The sequence below is a fragment of the Drosophila guanche genome, unplaced genomic scaffold, assembly GCF_900245975.1.
Source record: "Drosophila guanche unplaced genomic scaffold, DGUA_6, whole genome shotgun sequence".
Lineage (NCBI taxonomy): Eukaryota > Metazoa > Arthropoda > Insecta > Diptera > Drosophilidae > Drosophila > Drosophila guanche.
This window is the reverse complement of record NW_022995749.1, coordinates 3,242,979-3,260,015: the sequence shown is the minus strand read 5'-3', so window position 1 is coordinate 3,260,015 and position 17,037 is coordinate 3,242,979. Positions and strand designations below refer to the sequence as shown.

Here is a 17,037-nt window from a genome sequence, read left to right as displayed (position 1 = left end):
CACTCCGCACCGGTTCCGGTTCCGTTGGGTGTGGGGAGGGGTCAATGTCAATATGCACGCCCCCAAATAGTCAAGTCAAACGGAGCACAGCCACCCAATATCGTCGTCTTGTGGAATGTTTACTCTATTGTTTACACGATTCGCGGTTCACATATCAAATATGGGCACTGGAATTCTGGTGGAATTTTGCAAACAAGCTGCAACCAGACAGAGGGCAAGAGAGAGAGGGTGTAGAATGGAGTTAAGGGCTGACAAATATAGATTCTAAATAGATTGTAAAGCTGTCAAATTGTTACCAGCATTACCTGGCGTATACGCAATATTTCATACATTTTCCAACACGAGAGAGAGAGATTGTGTGTCAATTGCTCGAGAGAATTGGGTTTTTTTTACAGCGAATATGTCACGTTGAGGCAACTTACTTGGCACCAAAAACCCATAGAAAATACAATTTAGAATTGTCAGGGAGCTCCTCAGAGACTTTGTCAAGTTTTGCCAGCAACTCTTGGATGACAATCAATAAATCCAATTGTTTTTGCCACTCAATTGTTGCAGTTGTAAGATGACAAAAGCCCATCAGAATTTACTAATTGCCTGACGGCAAAGTTTCCACAGATGGATTGTGCGCAGGTAGCCCCAAAGTTTTGCATGCAATGGAAAAGTTATGCTGAAAATAAATAAAACTGACAAATAACTCGATTTCGATTGAGTATGACAGCAGCAGCGGCAGTTTTTCTTTGGCATTGGAAATGCATTTAAAAGTTTTGGCAAACCTTAAGGAATTTTCCATTCTGATGAAAGGCTGGCTCAGTGCAGCATGGAAGGCCTTCTTGTGCTTCCAATTTATTCCCCTTTTCATTTGCCCTTCGCTCATTTCACGGCCTGTCAGTCCTCCAGGCAGCTTGACATCGGCTTTGCCAGCTGCTGGCAGGGCACAGGAACCGAAAATGAAATGTCAAACTGCGTGGCCACAACTGCGGAGAGATGAGAAATTGCATTTTCACACGTAATTTGCATTTGCTGGCACCTTTTACTTTTTCATTTCCATTTCCATTTCAAGGCACAGCCCACAGAGGCAGACAATGGCTGAATCGATAGGTAATCAATGTTTAATAACTTGAGCGAGCTCCTTGACCGTGGCCAGCCAGACTGCCTGTCAACACGGCAAACATTGAATAAGTCCCAACGCTTTCACGCATTCATAATGGGAAATGCGTATTGTAATGAGGCCACGTGCCACGAAATAGCCAAAATCATCCTGGCCAGCGACTATGAATACAGAGTCCACAGTCCGAATGCGTCATTTAAATTTTTGGCGCGCGTTCTGTGCCCCCAGAAGGTCAAATCATTGTCAGGGCTTGCCAGCCCCTAGCCCCCCCAAAATCAGCTAATAACCATAATTTGTATTTAATGACATACAGAATTCGCTGCCTTTGGCAGCCTTTGGGCTAATTCTTATTCATTTAGAAAGCCATCAGCCATCGGCCACGCCCAGGACAATCTAGACTGGACACCTATTAATATGTTTTTGTTGCCTTATGGCTGCCCAGCACGAGAGCATTGATACACATTTGCATAATAATGTTCCTGCTTGCTACGCATTAGCTTGCACTCTGGCAAGAGAACATGCCCAGATGCCATTTGCTATATGCTAAATTAAATGAACTCAAAGGCTGCAGCTCCAGCTCCAGCTCCAGCGAGGGAAACTGCACAGGGGACGACATGTCATGTGCAGCCATTTTGCTCCTTAGTCGGAAATGAGTGACTGCCAGCAAATTAGAGGGGCGAGACGTACATGCACTGCATACACAATTCCACCTAATTAGATGCTGGAAAAGTTTCTCATTTCTTTGCTGCCACAAGCCACAGGGCAAACCGACATGTCGGCCTTAATTCATGAGTGCTGCTGCCAGTCGAAAGGATTCTGCGGCTTAGATAAGTAATGAGGGATTGTGCGTAGAGGAAACAATGCAATTAGTTTGAATTGTATTAAAGAATATGAATTGTTAGCCACAAGCGAGAACCGCAAAGAGATAAAAAGTTAACAATAGAATCCAGGGATACATTTAGGGTTTCTTTTTTGTCCAAAAATAAATCACTTGAAGGGCCATTAAATATGAATTTAATATTACTCGACCCCAAAATATTAGCATAAGCAAAAATTCTATAAATTACCTAGCCCCTGAATGGCTGTAAGGAAATTCCCTGAACGACAGTTGCCACAGCAACAAAAACTATACCTCTACGAGTATACGTCATCCACGAGGTGGCCAAGTGCGTTGTGTGTGTTGTGTTGTGTTGTGTTGTGTTGTGTTGTGTTGTTAACAAGGCGAAATCACTCGACTGCAAAGAACATCGGGATTGAGATTCAGGGCCACTTAAGTGCCATTACATTTGCCTCCGCTGTAGTTGCCTTGCTCCCTCCCCCCTTCTCGCTTTTCATTCACTCGTTTGTGTGCTTGTTTGTGTTTGCGTTTGTTTTTCCTCCTTTCCTCAATTCATTTCTATTGTGTTGGCAGCGCTGCCAGGAAAAAACACCTGTACCCGAGTTGTTTGCTGTACGAAAAGTTTATGCTGGCTAAATATTATTATTCTTAGCCTAAGTGGGATAATTGAGTTAAGATTTTAAATATTTAAGACGATATTTTTGGAGTGGTTTTCAGCCATGGAAGCCATTTCCTCTTGATGGTGCATCCTTCTTCATTCATTAGCCAGTTCTTTCGGGCAGTGTTTCAGTCGTACGATCGCATGGGGAGCTACACTTTAAGGGTTCATGCAGCCTAGAACTACTTTAAGTGTGTGTGTGTGTCTGTCTTGAATGGCTTTTATGCTTATTCCTGTCCTAAATGTACACAAATACTCATACATAAACACGCCCAGCGAAAGGCAGCGAGGAAGAGAGAGCGTGCCTTTGGCCTTCTCCCCAGAACTAACAAAAGAATTTATGTGCCATGCTCAACAAAATATAAAAATGTACACCAAAACACCCAGCTATAGCCATAGCCAACCCGTTCGCTGGGCACACACATGGCAGGCGTTGTCTTGTCTTTGGCTTTACGTAGAAAATTGACTGTGAAAACGCTTTGGGCACTTTTCCCCCCAACTGTTTGCACACACACACACCCAGTTTTCCTTTCATGCTACTCTGCCTCTGCCTCTGTTGGATTCGTTATGTCTGTGTCGTATTATGTTTTGTTTCCATGTTTTTTTGTTTAGTTTTTAGAATTTGTGTGCATGTTTTTTGCTGGTTTTTATGTGCGAAATAATTTGTGCTCTGAAAATGTTTTCCACTTTTTAAATTTCGGCTAAAAAGTGGTTGAATAAATGAGTGAAAAAATGTATGAATGGTTTCGCATTTCGCCACGGCTGATCAATTAACTAATGAATGTCACTGTAATGAATGCACGAATAGCCACAGACCACCATTCATTCACATTCAGAGATCTGCTCTGGCTGTGGCTCTGAGTTTGGGCCACAAGCCCAGATGTTTCCCAGAAAGGCAAGCTGCAAATTAGATTAATTACAGTCGCACAACATGCTGACACACACCCGGAAACATCCAGGAAACAGAAACCAAAAAGAATTCGATTTTCCACTCATTGCCAACACGGGGTTGCAGGGGGTGAGAGTTCATTGATGATGAATTTAACATCCCAATGCCATAGAGAGAGAGAGACATTTGACTTCGAAAACAGACTAAGCGCAACACAAAACATTGGCAGAGCTGCCAAATGGATGAGTTGTGCTGCCCATTCAGGCTGCCAATCAAAATGACAAAACAATTGAAATCAAATCCATAAATTGCTTTTCTTTTACACATCCAACGGATAGCTGTACAAATACATTTGCGTTTTTATTTTGCATTCGATGCAAATGCAATTTTATTATCGTCTGATGGAATGCAATTTCAACGTTTGCCTGGGCGTGTCCACGGAGGGAGAGGGGAATGGGGATGGGAACGGGAACGGGAACGGGGTGCAGGCACATCCCAAACATGGCTCGTGTCTGGCAATCCGCTTGAATATATCGGACGACTCTCGCTCACCCAGCAAAAGGGCAAATGAAATGGAATTACTTGTGTGGGTGAGCAATTAATTCAAAAGTGTCTGGCAAAGAAAGTTTCAGTCATTAATTAGCATTTCCACTCTGGATACACACACTCGCAGGAGACACTTGAGTCAAGCGAAATGATAGAATGTTGGAGGTTCATGGCTCCAGTTCATTGGGCACGTTTCGGGCCAGCAGGAAGACAGGGCAGGGACAGGAGCCAGAGTAAAGCTCATTTCCGTTTTATATTTAAACACTTGGGGGCTAAAATGTTTGCTCTACAACTGCCACGCACTGCAAAATCATCATAAAAGGCAAGAAGTGAAAAAAATATATATATATCTCCAGCCTAGAAGCCAGTCCCCAGTCCCCAGTCACCAGTGCTCAGTATTCAGTCCCCAGAGTGGCCCAGGATGGACCGTGGAGGTGGGAAACGCTTAGCAAGTGGATTTTTAAATTAGTTTGTCGACTCCTCGCGGCCTCCTCGTTTGGTATCCGACCTCTGCAGATAAAAGCCAAGGCGACCGACTGCAGACTTCTTGAGACGGCAACGTCCTTTTTGGCAAATGGAGTCCGTTCACTTTGCCCGTGGCTCTGACATTCTGGTGCTTATTTAAATGAATTAGGTGATTTTTCAAGAGCTAAGCTCGCCACGAGCAGTGGAACTCATTTCCGTTCCAGTTGCCATTGGCTCTTGGCCGATGGCTGATGCTCGAATGGTCGTTGGTCGCTGGTCGTTGTCTCCTCACGCTTCATTTGGCATCCACTTTGTGGCTGCATCGGAATGAGCTGTTCATTTGCAGGCCACCGCGTGTCAATCAAAACTTTTACGAGATCTTTCTCTTCCCCCCATGGAAGCATCCAAAGGTGTGCAGAAATACATTGAGCAGACATCGCACGCTGGCAGAGCGACCTCTTTGCGAGACTTTCGGTGGCAACTTTTCTGCCCACGCGTCGTATACGTAATGAAGTTTTGGCTCCTTTGTTTCCGGGCGCCCTTTGTCTGTTTTGCGCATATGCCGCTCGTGGAAGCGGGCGTTGTGAGGTGACAACTTTGAAAGCGACAAAGTGGCACGAAAGTGGCGGGGAAGAGTGGCGCTGCTCCTCCAGGCACACATTCAAAAGAAAACCCGTGAAGCGAAAGTGAAAGGGTTGCCCCTCTTCTGTGAGCATTCCCCCCCCCCCCCCTGGCCACTGCCGACCCGTTTTATTGCTGGGTTATTGTTATTTAATGCCAAGTTTAATGCCAACACACTCCGAGCAGCCAAACACCTAAAACAATTTCATTCCCGCCCCATTAATGTATTTCAACTGGTTTGTTGCGTTTCGTTTCGTTTCGTTTCGATGTATGTACGTGTGTGGGTTTGCTCTCCCCCCGTCTGGGAGCCCGCTTTGGGTGTTGCACAATTCCTATGCTGACGCTCTTTTGTGGGTCGAAAGAATCTCAGGTTTCGGTGGCTTATGCACGTAGGCAGAGCCTCGCCTTTGTTGCCACTCTTTGGACTGCTTTCTTTTGGACAAGGAAGCAATTTGAATGCCTTCACAGTGAGCTGCACACAGCACAAAATTATGTTCGAGCTGCTCTAGGAACTTGGTGAAAAACAAAGGTTTCAAGGGCACATTTTAAGCTCCACTTAGACTGAGAAAACTCACCTCTATTGCTGGTTAATTAATGTCGGAAAATCGTGACTTAAGTCGCATTTGGGCGCGAGTGCTGTGGAATGTGTCCAAATTAAAGCCCGGCACTTGCATCTTTACTAATTTAAAATTCAATAAATTAGAAAAACAAAACAACTCTTCAAGTTGTTGTCTTTTCTCTCAATTCTGTTCAACTGCCAGCAACCCGCCATCTGTCCGTATTGTTGGATATTCCTTTAGGTCCGGCCTTTGTGTGGCCTGTCAAAACAACTTCGCTTTCATTGTTTGCCCCCGTTTCACCTGTCAGCGACGCATTGTGTCTGTTAAGCTTCACACTCGGCACAACAAAAGGAGAAAGGACGATGCTCTGGCCGGAATGAGTGGCGGCGGGACAGCGACAGCCGGTCACACTTTGGTTTCCATTGTCAACAGGGCAGCCAATTTAGTTAATTAGGACACTGAAAGTGTGTAAACAAAGTCTGTAACCAAAATGGACGGGCACGTGCTGTGGCTCTGCCTCTAGACAGCAAAGAAAAACCGCACAAATGCACAAAAAACACTTGACGATTGTATTTTGTAATTTTCGCTTGCAATTTGAGTGCCACACGACTCACCCACTCCAACACCTCTCTACCCTGTCCTAGACTGCTAATTACATTGCGCCGTTGATATGGGTTTTGCAATTAACTGAGTCTCGCTTGCCAAATCCACAATCACATCCGATTCGAGTCGCCGTTCCACGCATTTACATAGCAAAACGACGCCAGCGGCCACCATAAACTTTAGCAAGAAAAAGAGTTCTATGCGCTGCTGTACGAAATTCTGTGAATATGAAATACTCCGAAGTCCATAAAGCTGCTTTAACTCTTAGACTTAAAAATACATTCATTTACGGGGAAAAGCAGGTGGAAAATGTTTTGCAAAACTTTTCCCTTTGCCAGGGGGCAAACTTCTGCATAATATTTCGTAAGAGCACTCGCACTCGCACTCTTGCTACCCCGTTGCGTAATTACATAGCTTGGAGAGACTCACCTGCATAAATCATCGCGATTTCGATGGCGATTGTGAACGGAGCTCTCTGGGCGAGATTAGCGACACGGCCGTCGCCGAATTGATTGAAAAATCGGTCAAGTTTTTGTGGCTGCTGCCACTGCCTGGCACTGCCACTGCCACTGCCGCTCTGTTTGCTGTTTGTTGATGCACTTGGGAGGCGCTAACCGGCTCGACGGTTGCGCCTAACTTGTTGCCTCGAGCTGCTCTGTGTGTTTGCTCCGGCTCTCCCGTTCTCACTGCTGGCTGCCTGCCGCACTCTTTGGCCAATTAATTGGTTGTCAGGCGTTGAATAATTGCACGCATTTTGCCTTAATTCGCCATGTTCTATTCCACATTCGGTTGAAATATTCCATTAAGCGTAGCAAAGCTGGGCTCACGAAACGCGAAATGAATAGTTTATTTACGCTAGAATTTGATGGAAATATGTTTTATGTGCTGAGCAAGATTGTGGCCAACGAAACAATTATTTGCTGTCACAGTCACAGTCACAGCTCGACAGCGCCCGAAAGAGTTTGATCTCGCGGGCTCGGCCTGGTCTGACATCATGTTTTGGGTGCATCTATAAACAGATATGTTTGGTGGGGCCACTCTGACAGCGGGACAATTATGAAAATTGCAGTTTGTCAATGCTGTTTGTTCTGTGACAGCAAGTCAAATTGTTTGCTAATGAGCGAAATTACGAAACTAAATGAAACGAGGGGAAAACAATTTGCAAACAAGGAACCGAACCGAACCGAACCGAACAGAACACAACTAACGGCACGGCGCATTGCACTGAAGAAAACACAATAAAATCACATAAAAGGCATTCACGCTCGTTTCACACTCGCGAGTGCATAATGAATGCACTCACAAACACACTTGTCTCGCTTTTTGCGAATATTATAATAGCATTTAATTATTGTTGTTGTTGGCTTTTTGGGTTGTTGTGGAAAGCACGTAGCTGCATTGAGCGCCAGTTTCAAATGTCAGCAGCAGCAGCAGCAGCAGCAACTGTCGCTTATCACCCACATCACGACACATGTTGCGGAATATTCTTCCAATAAATATTTATTGTTTAGGGATAATCCATTTTGCCCTAAGCTAAGAGTCGAAAGTGCAAATGGAAATATTCTTCTTCAGTTGCTGCTGCTGCTGCTGCTGCTGCTGCTGTTGCTGCCTGCGATCACGAGGAACATTTATGACGAGCGAACCACGAGCACAACGCACTTTACTTCGGCAACGCCAGCACACCCACATGGACGCCCACTGTCACGTAGGATGGAAAGGTTAGGAAACCGTTAGGGCTCATGCGTCGCCGTCGGCAAATGTCGGCCTGGAAAGGTACGATACGCTTCGGTACGGTACTCTGTTCGTGCGCCTTGGCACAACCGACGCGGCAGAATTTTCACAACTGAATGCCAGAATGCGAGACAGCGCCAACAGTTGGCCCCCACGTTGGCCTGCCTGCCTGTGCCTGTGTACGTGAGGAATGGAACATTGTGGAAACGGAACAAAGAACACGAAAATATAGCGCACGATAGAACACGATTCCACCATAGGCCAAAGCAGCAACGCAACAGCAACAGACAGACACTCACTCGCGCCGCTTGATGCGTTTTGTTTTGCGTAATTCGAGTACAGAAATCGCATGCGATAAACTCTCACTCGCACTTCAGTCGTGTTTCCTGGCAGAAGCACTGATTAATTATAAGCTTTTGATTCCCTTAATCTGCATTCGGTTGCAGCCAGAGGCGACTCGAGTCAGAACACAAAATTTCCTTTGATTTGTGTCGTTTTTGCGTTTTTGGCTTGTTAACCTCTCGCTCCAGCGCGGCGGCGGAGAGAGACACAGACCAGAATAAAAGAAACCACGCATAATAAATTGGCAAATTCAAAGTCAAACGACGGGACGGCATAAAAAGGACACACTCAGACAGGCAGACACACAGCCAGATGGACGAGGAGCGAGTCGGCCTGCCCCTTTTTGATGGCCCATCGGGCGGGTGGCGGATGGCGGATGGCGGCTGGGGGATGGCCCGTCCTTATTCTGATTATCCCATTCGTTGATTTTTCTTGCAATTTCATTTTATGACAAAGTGGCTCGAGCTCAATTTGGCGAATTTTCCCTTCGATTCTTCGAGTCCCACTTCAGCCAATTTTCCATTAGTCGGGCAATGCGTTGATTGCTTTTACCCAGTTTTGTCTCTTTTTTTTCTTTTAAGTTTTTGGCTTGCAGCAGCGCAAAAAGGATAAGCCAATATTCGATTGCCAAGTCATTATGAGCATCTATAGAGGAAGTGGTGCTGGTGTTGTGCTGGTGCTCGGCTGGTGCGCTGATTAAGAGAATTTGCCATGCAGGAGCCGTTCCAGCTATTACTCACTTGATTTCGGCTCATTTTGGCCCTCTTTCATCTCTCTGCTGACCCGAAGGCTTGTTTGTTGCCAGAATTCTAATAATGATAAATGAAAAGAAAATGCCTCGGGCGCACACCCACACCCGCACAATCCCTGCATATGTATCCGCTGCACGAGGCGTTCATCTCTAATTAGGATAAACAGATGTTGCCGAAAATTAATTACACATCACGAGCACATGAAAAGTTCCTCCAAACTCAACCCACGGGTAGGCTTCCCTCTCCCCCTGCCCCCCATTAACTGTCAGTGGCAAATCGTTACGACTTCTAATCAGAATGACCACCAGAGCAGCTGACGTCCCTGATGGGCAATGGCAATGATGTTCCTCTTTTTTGGTTACCCTAAGCATTTACATTTATGTAAGGACGGGCGGCAATAAATCTCAGATGCTCTGCAAAAACATCTTGGGCTTCCCATTGTCTTGCAGCAAAGTTTCACGCAGATTTGCATACCGAAACAGGGTAAATGCGGGGAGCTGATTGTCTCCTAGCTGTCACCTGTCGAGCTCCCGCTTCTGCCAAGGTGCCTTGAAAAGTGTAAAGTGTAAAAGTGCAATTCTGCATATTTTTCCCTGCACTGTGAAGTGGCTGCGCGGTCCTTGCTCTGCTTTAAATTCCACCTTGCCACAGGCCGAGGCTACACTTTCTTGTTAAATGTGAGTGAAACCCTGCGGTGGTTATTTGTAGATCTCGTGGCGGCAGATTTTCCTGGAATTTCTGTTTGGGTGCTCGAGCCCAAAGCGGATTTCAAGAATTTTCCTTGGGCTGACCGAGCGAACGGAGAATACGGTTTGATGATGCCAAATCAATTTGCGGCCACAATCGAACAAAAGAATCTGCCTGGGAGGTGCTTCAATCTTAAAGTTGAGTTCTCATTCGAGTGCCCAGAACTAAGCCCCACCTCCCTCTCTGCACGCTCTCACAGCTCCCTGCTGTCAGTCAAAGGCAAACACCTGTAATAAATATTCGTTTGTCGTCTTTCGTCTCGTTTCGTTTCGTTTCGTTTTGGGGCTAAGCTTGGTTATCCAGGATTTCTTGCTGCCGCTGTCACAGATACATTTTGTCTGCTTTTCCGTGTGAGCGCACAAGACAGCAGAGGCAGCAGGAAGACGCAGCCGCCAGGAAGGAAAAGAATGCCTAGCTGGCACAATTTTATACATTTCAGTGGAGCTTTTTTGCTGCTTTTCCTGCCAGGACCATAAAGGAAAGCACTTTGAGAGATGCAAACAGGCGGAGCGAAGTGCAGGCGCAGGACCGCCGCGTACTTGATTTCTGCACCACCCAGTGGGACGGGTTCTGCCCTGAAAACCCGCTCCAGTGGCCATTCATTCAGCCATTTATGACTGCGCAAGTTGCGTTTCCAAGCGGCTATAAATTTACGGCACGCAGCTTCAGCTTCAGCTTCAGCTTCAGCGACCTCCCGACCAGATGCTGCTGCATGCGGCTGGGGCTCTTAATTTAGCACGGATGCAGCTGGCTCTTCTGTTGGAGTACACTCCGCACCAAGTGTTACATTTTGCGCCCAGCTGAGCGCTCAGCGCGTGTTATTAATTGCGTAATATGTGTGTGTATTAATACACAGCAGGGGTAGCCACACGTGGAGGCTGTCAGCTGTAGGCTCCATGGTCCAAGGCGGTTTGGCTCAGCCGCAGCCCGTTGAAGGCAGCTTCTAGCCTGTGTTTCCTCATTGCTTATGCAGGCAATCAGAAGATGTTTGCCCTGCTCTGCCGGGCCAATGTAATCAAATTAAATCTCAACTGCATAGCCACATAGCCGGCAACTGTTTGACTTTGACAATTGAAGTGGCAAAACCCACTCTCCGCGCTCCACTCCAGGCCCCGGCAGACCGAGGCATAAATCAGTTTTTATATGTCTCGCTCGTCCTTGCCGCTGTAATTGCACACGAAGAAAATCTAATGGGCAACACGAGCAGGCTTCCACTTACTCAGAGTGTGCAAGGGAGCGCGCTTTCAAGCAATTCAATTATAATTACCAGCGCCTTATTAGCACCATTAAAGCGAAGCCACAACCTCAACCAGTGCTCCCGCCACGTGCACGTCTGCCTTCTGGGCTTTACTTTCATGCCAGGCGGTTCATTGCACGTTGCCAGACACGCTCTCACGCTGCCAGAGACACTTGCAGGCACTCGATTGACAGGGCAAAGCAATCAAAGAATCAATCAAGTAAGCAAATTATTGCACTTCTCTCCAACAGTTGTCAAAAATGTTGTTAAAGGTAAGCCAGGTCATTGCATAAGCAGGGAGCAGCAGCCAAATAAAAACAAGTCCCATTGAAGCTATCCAATATTGCGCATATCCAATGGATATGATTACAATGCTAAGCAGGCAGCAGCCTCCTCCCACGGAGCAGTCAAGTGCAGGTGGCAGCACTCACTTAGCACACCCACTCTGTGCCATTGGGTGCAGCATGCCGCTCATCAGATGCAGCAGCAGCTGCCAGTTGCTGGAAACAACAGCAGGACCAACAGCAGGGCCAAGAAAAATGAAGCTAATACACAATGTGTGCCACTGTAGGGCACCCTACAGGCTGACCCATCACTGGGCCAACAAACACGTCGAGTGCATTAGATGAATATTAAAAGCACTCACCCGCTGGCAGCCTCGTTCATGGACCTGCACTGGGCCATCGTCAGCAGTCTGTTGCGTTGCATAATTTACGGTTATGCCATCAATCGCACAAACATAGTTGAGTACGCAACAAATATGAGCAGAACAGACCACGTCCCGACTGAGTGGCTCTGACAAACTCCAACGAGTGGGCCAATAAATTATGTTTGTTTGCATGTAATCAAATTACATTTACCCACGGCCATTTGCACACCGCACACCGCACACCGAACGCGGCACGCATTCGTGGTCTCGGTCCGAGCTGCAGGATTAGACTTAAACCGAAATGACAGGACCATTGCCTAATTTCCAGCACAGCCACACAGCTGCTTGTTGCCTGAACAATGCCGCATCAAGTGGCAATGTCATTGCCAGAGTCAGCCGAATGTCAACGTCGAATGGAGCCACAGCAGCGAGCACTGACTCCTCTCTCGAGTGCAGCATTATGGCATGGAGATTTCGGACAGCATCTGGTCATGATTACCTGTTTATACTCGCAGCTACATGAATACAGACAAACATCCGTGTGAATAAATTTATCGCATGCTAGACGCTGGATGCTCAGAGATGTCATGCCTCGCTCTCAGTCTGTTTCCTGAGAGTTTCATTTTGTTTTGTGAGCCACCTGTTGGGTCCCTGGGCCAATCAAGGCAGAAAACAATTTATTAAGCACCAAGGACACAGTCGAGCCAAAGACAAAGGCCCGAGCAGACGACAGACCGACTTGACTCGTGGCGACTTCCGGTTGTCCCTAATGGCGGAAGGATGAAATTAATCCGGTTAAGATCGAATTAGAAATGTCACCTGTTAGCGACTAAAACGTGCCAGCAATGCTGCTCAGTCTGTGTTCGCATCTTTAATTGCTCCACGGAGCAACATGTGTGTGCCGTGCCAGAGAGATGCGCAGACATATGCTGCATCCACTCAGAGCAGAACCCAGTCAAGGACCTTCCTTGCATACACTTACTCAAACAAAGTCTACCCATGCTCTCCATGATTACCGTGTATGGAAAATACAGCTCCAGATGGAAGCCGGGTTGGAATTAAAAGTCGTAACAAAGCCAAAATTCGTTCGTTAGAGCAATAAATTCAACACTTTTCGCAAAGTGCGCACGAGCGTGTGTCAGATTTGATGTGCTGGAATCCAGCATGGACATGGAAGCAGGGACTGGGGAGAGTGTGTGTTTTAATCCAACCACAAGACAAACACCAACTGAAGTGTGGCCCCGACCCCCCAGGCAGTGCACGGACACTTAAGGCAAGCCAACACGAGGAGGATTCCTTGGCTTATCAAGGAGCAGAGAAGCCGGAAGCTGTGGGGCAGCACTCATACATACATTTACATGCATCGGCGGTCTGTGCTGGGGCATTGTGTGTTGCGTCTGCCGCTCATCAAATTACATATTCAGCAGCAACGACAGGAAGACAGGAAGGACAATATACACATACAAGCAAAAACAGACAAGTAATACACATTCCCACATTCCCACATTCCATCTGGTGGCTGGTGCCTGGTGCCTGGTGGCTTCCCTTCGCCTGCGTAAATGTCAAAATTTGTCAATTTGGCCAAGGAATATTCTGGCAGCTGCTCGGAGAACTTGCTCCCCTGTGGTGTGGTGGTGCCTGCCAATTGATTGTCAATGCAAATTCAATTGCTACGGAAAATGTCCATTAAAATTCGCAATTAAAACGCTTAATAATTTAATGCAATTGGCCGCCATTTCTCGAGTCGCCTCGTTGCGCCTCGTTCCATGCCCGTTCTCAATTGAGCGCAAAAATCGATCATAATTCGATAAACGCCCAACGCAAAAAGTTTTCGCTTTCGAGTCTCCTCCTGCGACTTGGCACTGGTCCTTGTACCCAGGACGTAGTGTGTCCGAGCCCGTAATTGAAGTTTCACTTTGGAATTTACAGCTCAAATGACTAAGTAGAGTACTGAGTTTTCCTGGAAAATGAAAGCACTTTTTGCCAGCAACCCTTTCCGGTTTGTTGAGGAGGGAATGCTGGAAATACTGCTCCGTCAGCAATGCGAGTAAGTTGCAAATTGCCAAATGAGATTCGAGGAAAACTGCCATAATAGGCACATCAGTTGTGCCCTTCTATCTCTCGGAAAACCAAATCACGCTCGAGATGCTCCCGCTACAATGGCAGACATCTATCAAGCAAATTGAACACGCCCATGTCACATACATTATGGCCAGAAAAAGACTCAGAGAGACCCAACTCTTTACCCTTTTATCAGCAGGACAAAGCAATTGCAAAACCCACCAGCCACGAGCCGTGAGCATAGACTGACAGCACGCCTCTAATATCGCTCCATAAATAAAGTCAAACAATAAGTGCGTCAACCTGGCATCCGTGGGATGCTGGATGCTGTACGAGTATCAGTCATGGTGACAGCTCCAACGGAGCATGGGACGAGAAGTGATGATGAGAGCAACCGCTGCCTGCTGCTCTCTCCGCTGACACGTGTTGAAACGTCAGTTAGGCAAATAAGGGTAGACAGGCAGGATGCCACACAGAAGTCGTGGGAGGACCGTCAAACTAAGCCACAGACGAGGAGTCATTAGCCGAAGGCTTTCCTCTTTCGCCCATAATAAATGCTAACCATTTACCGAACAATTGTGCCCCACCAAATCTGAACTTAGAGACTCAGATTAATCAGTATTTGTCTGCGTATTATCCAGAGGCAGCAGGCTTAGATTTTGTGTTGGATTTAACGACCCATCCATCCTCGGTCACCTTGATCCGACGACCACAATGCCAAACGCCAAACCGAACGCTGAAAAAAAAAGGATGGATGGATGGACTAGGCGGGAGGTGGAGGTAAATGCAAAATAATAAAAATCGATTTGAAACAGGCTCCAATTGAAATTGAATAGACTCGAGCTCGAGCTCGAGCAGCGCCAAGCATCCTTTGGCCGGAGGACTCCTGCCGGCAGGATGTGGCAGTGCTGAGCACTTTGCACGTTGTCATTTGATAACCCATTGTGGCAGACGCAAATTGAAAATACAAAAAAAAAAAACGTTCCCCTTGTGCAAAGAGCAAGTGAGAGCGAGTGGGCGGGAAACGGGAACAAAGCTTCAACTTGACAGCGGACTATGGATGCAAAAGTGGAGGACATTCGACATCTGTCGGATATGTGTGAAAGTAAAGTCCTCTCGCTCTCAGAATTTGTCCAAAAAAGGGTTCTAGCCCGAGAGGTTTCGCCATTCTCCTTCATTCTCCACATCGCTTGGCCTACGAACTTTGAACTTTCCGGGCACCAGCGTCACACAAACCGCAACAGCCAAGCAATTAACATGGAATGACACTTTGATCGAAGTGTCTTATGTGTGTGGGGGTGGTCGGTCGGTCAATCAACTGCCTCTGCCTGCCGGTCAAATGAGTTCGGAATCGTGCCTCATCGGAATCGTCAACGAGGGTCGATGAAACAAAGCAAATCCCTAAATACATTCATTTGGGGGCACCATTCGGCACCAAATGCAATTTACATGCAGGAGCAGTCAGGCAAATAGATAAGACGACTCCAACTTCTGGCCCTGGAGGAGCTGGAGGCGTACTGTGCACAGTCCGTTCGCCAGTGCTTATCAGAGTGCATCTCCATCCGAGGCAAGAGCTAACAGAGGGAGAGACCTTAAAGCCAAGAGCCCACGGGACACGTGTTAAGCATTTGATGGCTCTCGTAAATGCAAAAAAGAGACGGAAAGTGGACCATGAAGGCTCTCTTCCCCTAATCAAACGACTATCTTATACACTCCTAGGCCCAGTCCCCGTTTAAGCAACATCCCCCAAGCGCGCGTACTTGGCGGTGGCTGCCCTGCCGGATGCCAAATCTCGGCGATTAAACTTCAAGTGTAAACCGAGTCGGGGGCTCTGCTTCTAGCTCTGCTTTGATTCCGCAATCTACACAATATTTAAGATTTAATTTAAATATATATATATAGCTATGTAGCAGGATATTCTGGGGAGAAAGCAAAGCAGAAAAGCGGAAAACCCTTGCCCGACTTGGCCCGGGTTGAGGACTTTTGTTTGTGCATAAAATTAAAGGAAGTCGGCTGTGGGGCAACTTTTATGATTGGGTTGGTTATCCGAAGGGCACATCGCGCATCGCACCGCCTGCCGTCTGTTTGGGTTAATAAAATATGCAAAAATGCGGCACGAAAATTAAGTTTCCTTTCCGAGACCTTTCGCATCCGCAGCCGAACTTTTGCCTGCTCTCGCTCTGGTGTCGAGTTGAAAGTGAAAAGCGACACATGTGGAAGCGTTACACATACGCACTGTCTGCCTGTCTGCCTGTCTGCCTCTGGTCGTTAACTACTAATCAAATTATTAATATAACTAAAACTTTTCAGGGCCTGTCACGTTTGCTGCTCCCATGCCTTCCTAATGGGTAAACTGTGTTGCCAGCCCACACATTCCCGCCCACTGTCTGTTGTCGTTATAATTATCATGTTATTGAGTTAATTATACATTTAGAGTGTTTGTGTGTGTTGGTGGAGAGTGTATTTAATGGCAGAGAGCAGAGTTTTAGTCAGGCTTAAGCCCCTTACACAATGGCAAGCAAACAAAGCCTCAGGGCGGTGCAAATTTGTAACTTCGCAACATCATTAGCTGCAAACCGCAATTTCGGGGCCACTCTTGAGCCTCCATTGAATTGGGGAAATTCATTTAACACACAAATAAAGCAATTCTAATGCATAAATCGAATGGGAAGCCTTTCAAACTGATGCACAAAACACCGCAGGAATAAGTCCAGGCAGCAAGTCAAATGCCTTTTCAATTGTGGCACACAAGCGGGCATTAATATTCCCCCAATATCAATGCCAATTCCTACACGTATTGCCTTATACATTATTTACGAGTGTGCGTGTGTGTGTGTTTGTGTGTGTGTGTGTGTGCGTCTTTTAACTAAACAGAAATTCAATTGTTGTTTTTTGGGGTCTGTTTGTTTGCCGCCTGCCTGCACGTTGGCTTTCCCCCCACAGGAGTCAACCATTTGAGTCCCCATATTCCCCATTTTTATTGATAGGTGAGTAAAGTAAAAGCGGAACGTGTTTATGGGACAAATGAGATACTTTAGATTCAATTATGCATTCGTCAACAGAGCCCAAATTGTGTGTTTGTGCGGCAGCAATTTCTGCGTTTGTTTGCGCTGCTTGAATGTTGCCCCCTGAAAAGCTGCTTAAAGAGCCAGAGTCAGAGTCTTGTGTCTCGGACAAGGCCATAAATCAGATTTGTGGTTGGTCAAGTGGTGGTCGAGGAGGCAAAAGGC

The 17,037-nt window shown here is 46.7% G+C and overlaps 1 long non-coding RNA gene across 1 annotated transcript; it reads right to left on the bottom strand.

The window, feature by feature from the left end:
- Positions 1-5: 5 nt before the first annotated feature.
- Positions 6-8,125, bottom strand: LOC117585307. Its single transcript, XR_004573910.1, has 3 exons — positions 8,017-8,125; positions 6,718-7,143; positions 6-197 (listed from the first exon to the last, which is right to left on the bottom strand). It is a non-coding gene; the product is annotated as an uncharacterized LOC117585307 (long non-coding RNA).
- Between the last annotated feature and the right edge of the window lie 8,912 nt (positions 8,126-17,037).